Here is a 6,936-nt window from a genome sequence, read left to right on the forward strand (position 1 = left end):
TATCCCTGGCTGCTGGAGCTGGATTCTGTTATAGATTAATCAACTAGATAAACTGAATTTTTTAAAAAGCATATTTTATCTTACTTTATGTAGCAACCATATTAGACAAAATCCAACAATTTTTTTTTCTGGTCTCAAAATCACCAAAGAAACTTGAGACAGAAGAAAATACACACATTTGGTGAAAACCAGCTGTAAAATGCAGACCTAATATCAAACAGTTAAATGATAGACCTAATATCAAATAGTTAAAATCTGAACACTAGAAAAAATACAATTGCCAGGAGCCACCATGGGAGATCCCACCCATGACAAAGGTCATGTGGAGAAGATCTGACAGGCAAAGGCGGATCAGGATTTGAGGGGCTCCCTAGACCTGCTAGAGCATCTAACTCAAAATCAGAATCTGTCTGTCTTACTATTTTGTGCCTTTCAGCAACTCTTCTGACATTAACAGAGGGCTATCCCCGACCACCTTTTTCTGGAGAAAATAAACTTAGGGCTCTAGCTAATAAGTCTCCTGGACATGATAGGAATATTTTGAATCAAACCCCTCTGATGGCTTTCTAGCTTGCTTGGCAGTTTTATCCAGACTCTTGCAGCTATGCATATGATTATTCACAGCCTCCCAACTGTGAGAGGCACAAGAAGCCTAAATATATAGAGCCTTTCAAAGAGTTAAAAACTATTAGAGTAGTGCTGGTGTAGGATATCACTGTTGAGCCAATGCTTGCTCCCATGTCTCTTATCCATTGTGCACCTGGGAGTGCATTAGTTAACATAGTTGGAATTTAAGACAAGAAATAGCTTTGAAATTAACCATATCATACCTTTGAGCTAATTGGTTCTTTCTTTGTTGTAACTCACTGCACCTTTGCTCTGTGAGAAATGCAACTCTGTTTAATACTTTCTGAGGCTGACATCGATTAGAAATATGAAGAAAAAACATTTCAAGGGAAAATAAGTTTTCTGGTTGAGCAGCCTTCATCAAAAGAGGGTCATAAAATGTTCACAGGCCTCCAAGGCCAGAAGATAATGTACACAACATTGTTTATGGGAAAGGTATGCAGAAAAAAATCCTGGTTTCGATAAAGACAAAACAGATGTAATGTTTGGGCTGACTCTGTATGACTTTGCATCTTTCATTTGCCTCTATGTACAAGTCAAGGTATAAAAGTTCTTTTTGAAAATAGTTACGGGCCTCGCTCACCTAAGCTTGGTCACCCCGTGTCTTTCTTTCTCTCTCTTACTCTCTTTTTCAGGCTGATCCCTTGGAGCATAGAGGCTCTCTGTGTTCACTTTCCTACCTGGGCATCTAAGACCTGAACAGGAAGGCGCTCTGCATCTTCACTCTCTCAGGAGACCAGGAGGGCACCTGCAGCCTACGTGAACAGAGCAAGTCCCTTGTCTTGGGGCTTTATTAGCTTTCTGTGTAAACCAAGAAATATCAGTCTCTTTCTCTCCTGTTTTCTTATCTGCAATATTCTTTCTTTGTCTCTCTCTAAATCATTCTCTTCACCGATGCTGTTTCTCCTGAGGGTTCCCCTGGATCCTGCAGGGGCTGGACCCTGGCACACAATAGTCTCCATTCTCCTCAATCTTTCTGCCCCTAAAATTATACTGGAGATCCTAGACAGTGCAATAAGATAAGAAAGAGACATAAAAGACATACAAAGTTTTAAGGAGTAATTAAAACACTTATTCACAGATGACAGGATTACCTACAAAGTAAATCATAAATCATTTAGTCTAAAGCTATTACAACTAATAAGTAAACTAAGCAAGGTCTTGGGATATAATAAGATCAATATATAAAAGCAAGTGTGCTTCTATATTCCTGATATCAACAATTAGAAATGACAATTACAAAAAGAAAACACTGAAATTTGCAATGGCCTTAAATATGAAATAATCAGGTATAAGCTTAAAAAAGTATAAATAATAATCATATAGGAATTACACATCTGTACCTCTGTTTTTGTCAAATTTATCAGTCAGTTCAGTTGCTCAATCATGTCTGACTCTTTGTGACCCCATGGACTGCAGCACATCAAACTTCCCTGTCCCTCACCAACTCCCTTCATGTTCATTCACTTATTTGGCAGTGATTTTGCTTGTTTTATGTTAAAATATCACATGTAATAATACTCTGATTCAGTTAAGCACAAATTTTTAGTACACTGAACTCTGAATAAGCACAAATTTTTAGTACACTGAACACTGATAACACTGGACCATCTTTATTAGCTAAATTTTTCTGTTGCAGCACCCTTTGAGGCAGGCAGAGGATAATGGCAAACACACTAATGAAAGTATTCCACAAAGATTTCTGAAATACATTTTTCAAATTATTGAATTCATAATGTTTCAGGAAGTCTCCATTTAGAGGCACACACACAATTTTTTTTTAATTTTTATTTTTACTTTATTTTACTTTACAATACTGTATTGGTTTTGCCATACATTGACATGAATCTGCCATGGGTGTACATGAGTTCCCAATCCTGAACCCACCTCCCACCTCCCACTCCATATCATCTCTCTGGATCATCCCCGTGCACCAGCCCCAAGCATCCTGTATCCTGCATTGAACATAGACTGGCGATTCGTTTCTTACATGATAGTATACATGTTTCAGTGCCATTCTCCCAAATCATCCCACCCTCTCCCTCTCCCTCAGAGTCCAAAAGTCCGTTCTATACATCTGTGTCTCTTTTGCTGTCTCACATACAGGGTTATCATTACCATCTTTCTAAATTCCATATATATGTGTTAGTATACTGTATTGGTGTTTTTCTTTCTGGCTTACTTCACTCTGTATAATCTTCTCCAGTTTCATCCATCTCATCAGAACGGATTGAAATGTATTCTTTTTAACGGCTGAGTAATACTCCATTGTGTATATGTACCACTGCTTTCTTATCCATTCATCTGCTGATGGGCATCTAGGTTGTTTCCATGTCCTGGCTATTATAAACAGTGCTGCGATGAACATTGGGGTACATGTGTCTCTTTCCATTCTGGTTTCCTTGGTGTGTATGCCCAGAAGTGGGATTGCTGGGTCATATGGCAGTTCTATGTGCAATTTTTAAAGGAATCTCCACACGGTTTTCCATAGTGGCTGTACTAGTTTGCGTTCCCACCAACAGTGTAGGAGGGTTCCCTTTTCTCCACACCCTCTCCAGCATTTATTGCTTGCAACTTTTGGATCGCAGCCATTCTGACTGGCACACACACAATTTTTAAAACTCAATTTATTTCATGTAAAACATCTACAAACTTACCTATTTAATTCCTCAATAATTTATTTTCCCAGAATTATTTTAGAAAACATATTACTATATTGAGGTTTGGTATATGGATATGGATCTATGTATGGTGTGTGTGTTTACACATGTATACACGCACATATCAGTTCAGTTCAGTTTAGTCACTCAGTCATGTCCAGCTCTTTGCAACCCTGTGAATTGCAGCACACCAGGCCTCCCTGTCCATCACCAACTCCCAGAGTTTATCCAAACCCATGTCCGTCGAGTCGGTGATGCCATCCAGCCATCTCATCCTCTGTTGTCCCCTTCTCCTCCTGCCCCCAATCCCTCCCAGCATCAGAGTCTTTTCCAATGAGTCAACTCTTCGCATCAGGTGGCCAAAGTATTGGAGTTTCAGCTTCAACATCAGTCCTTCCAATGAACACCCAGGACTGATCTCCTTTACAATGGACTGGTTGGATCTTCTTGCAGTCCAAGGGACTCTCAAGAGTCTTCTCCAACACCACAGTTCAGAAGCACCAATTCTTCGGTGCTCAGCTTTCTTTGCTGTCCAACTCTCATATCCATACATGACCACTGGAAAAACTATAGCCTTGACTAGACAGACCTTTGTTGGCAAAGTAATGTCTCTGCTTTTAAATATGCTATCAAGGTTGGTCATAACTTTCCTTCCAAAGGAGTAATTTCATGGCTGCAGTCACCATCTGCAGTGACTTTGGAGCCCCCCAAAATAAAGTCTGACACTGTTTCTACTGTTTCCCCATCTATTTCTCATGAAGTGATGGGACCAGATGTCATGATCTTAGTTTTCTGAATGTTGAGCTTTAAGCCAACTTTTTTACTCTCCTCCTTCACTTATACACATATACACATACAAGCATATGTCACACACATATGTGTGTGTATTTTTTGTTTACTTGTGTTTCTCCTATTACTGATCAGCCATGCATATTTGGAATTATTTATTTATACTGACTCCTTGCCAATCTTAAGGATCCAGATTAAAAAATGTATATGCTGCTTTTCTCTGGTTAAAGTAAGTTCTCCCTACCATTTCATCAAAATTCAAGAGATCCAGATATCTTTAATATCTAATGAATTGTATTTCATTTTCCTGGACTAAGGAGATTAGTTGTGCACTAAGAAATGTATTTTGCAACGGTGAACAGTTAATATTGAAGTGGGACAAAAAACTACTTAGAGAAACAACTTAATTCATGCTAGAGATAAATAATATCTATCTATTCTGAGGAACAAAAGTGAGTGAATTACTCTGAGACTAACCTATAAAAATCATTCCTTGACAACAACGACAGTTATGTACATGTGGATTTAGGAAGACTGTGATTGATAAAACATGTGTTCCTAACAGGAATCCTTTGGGTTATTGTCCTTTTTTCCTGAAATTCTGGGGCTTACCTTTTTCTATATTAGTCAGATTTTTATTACAGGTTTTCATGTAGCCAATTAATATACTGATCGGCTGCTCTATCACCAACTTTAGTAAAAAGAAAAGAAAATGTTGCATGGAATGCAACCTCAGTGTGGTTATGGATCACTCGAACTCCAGAATTCTGAAGTCGAGTAACATACATGAGTCCATCATCTCTTAAGACATCATATTGACAAGTGATGACATAGGTCAGGGGTAAACCACACAACTTGCTGTCATCAGCTAGCAATGGTGAAGCTTTCACATCTAGAATCCCTGGATATTTTTTAGCTAGCTCTGAACTACCATGAGTTGGAGTCTTATAAATGTGACCTTTCTTAAACTTCTCAGGGAGCAAAGAACTCCAATTAACAAATTTGAACCGATGGCTTGATTCCAGAGGAATGTGTTGGTTGGAAAGCATTGCTTTCTTAAGTGATCTATCTGTAGTAAAATATTTACTCCAGAATCTGACCATGAGTAACTTGGGCAGAACTGGATAATGTGCATTTTCTCTATATGATGGTAAATCAAAATCAAAATTCTGAAGGGCAGGATATGTTAAAGTTTGAACCTTGAGCTTGATCTTGACATCTGGATCTTCTAAGAGCTGAAAAAAATTAGGATGTTGTTTAAATAAATCTCTTAAATGAAAAAAAGAAATAACTATAATGCAAAAAAAATGTATCCTTAAATTTAAAATCCTTAAAAATACAACATAATACAACATTTTGATAAAAAATAAATGTTAATATCAAGCAAATTTTAGTACTAGATATTCATAAATTATATGCAACTTTTAATTTCCAAGGCAAAAATAATCAGTCTTGATTGTGTGAGATAGATTGTATAAGATCTTTTATTTTGATGTGAATTTCATACATATGTAACCTGGATTTGTAATTTGAAGCTTTGTACATGTTTAATCCTCTCTTTTCCATTATTAAAAATATTTTACTTATCTAAGTATGTCAACAATCATTGAGATGAGGAGATAGCTCTAATACTGAAGAGATGTTTTTTCTTGCATAAATCTACACCATGTGGAATAATTTTTTTTATTTCTTTGAGCATTGCTCTGTCTTTTCTAGGGCTAGTCCCCATCTTTCCAGGAACAGTAGAATTTTATAGTTTCCTTCTAAGTTAATTTTCCTGCAATATACTTCTGCTACTGAAATGCTGGAGATTACGAGTGAAATGACACAAAACAAGACACACACAAGAGACAGATGACACGCACACTCCGGCCGGAGGAACAGAACTGGGCAAAAAACTAATTGCCCAGTATGAATAAGCCTTTTCAGCACAGCGCAGGTGCATACATGTTATCGTACAGCAAAGGGGAGTGAAATCCCTGTCTACTGCAGAGTCTGTCCAAAGCCCTCATCTCCTTCTTATCACAAGAAGGGAATGCTCCCTCATTTGCAAGGGACCATTAAACTCAAGGCTGTGTCCAGACTCTTTGGCAGAACACCTCGTTTGCAAGGACGCTCAGCCTGAGCAGAGAGACCCATTTGCAGGCTCATCTCTTCTACCCTATTAACCCTTCACTGAAACAAAGAAATTATTGTATCTGTCATAAAATATGTATTTAGTAACCCATGTGTTTTCTTTTGTGCACAATAATATTTGGGCAAATTAAAATGTTCAGACTTTCAAAACGTTGTTTTTTCAAACACTGCCAACTTTATCTTGTATTAATATATGCCTGGAGCACTGGCTTACTCAAGAGATGTCAGACTGATTAGGACACTGAAAAACAGTATTGCTTATACATTATTCAGAGCACTGGCTAGGACTTCAGGTGCAGTTTGGTAGTGGTAGTGTGTATCTAATTCGAAGAGAATATTTTCAATGACTAACAATTAAGTATGATGTTTCTTCTAAGAGTTTTTGTTTACATACTTTCAAAGTTAGAAATCTATCTTTTTACTATTAATAGCTTACTATTAATTAAGTAATAGTTTATTATTTTGCTTCATCTTTAAAATGTAAATCCCTTGCATTCCTATACACGAATAATGAGAAAGTAGAAAAAGAAATTAAGGAAACAATTCCATTTACCATTGCAATGAAAAGAATAAAATACTTAGGAATATATCTACCTAAAGAAACTAAAGACCTATATATAGAAAACTATAAAACACTGATGAAAGAAATCAAAGAGGACACTAATAGATGGAGAAATATACCATGTTCATGGATCGGAAGAATCAATATAGTGAAAATGAGTAT

At 37.1% G+C, this 6,936-nt stretch overlaps 1 pseudogene; it reads right to left on the reverse strand.

Annotated features, from left to right (window-relative positions):
* Nucleotides 1–2,406: 2,406 nt before the first annotated feature.
* Nucleotides 2,407–5,432, reverse strand: LOC138425098 (arylacetamide deacetylase pseudogene; annotated as a pseudogene).
* Between the last annotated feature and the right edge of the window lie 1,504 nt (nt 5,433–6,936).

The sequence above is a fragment of the Ovis canadensis genome, chromosome 1, assembly GCF_042477335.2.
Source record: "Ovis canadensis isolate MfBH-ARS-UI-01 breed Bighorn chromosome 1, ARS-UI_OviCan_v2, whole genome shotgun sequence".
In the NCBI taxonomy this organism is placed as follows: domain Eukaryota; kingdom Metazoa; phylum Chordata; class Mammalia; order Artiodactyla; family Bovidae; genus Ovis; species Ovis canadensis.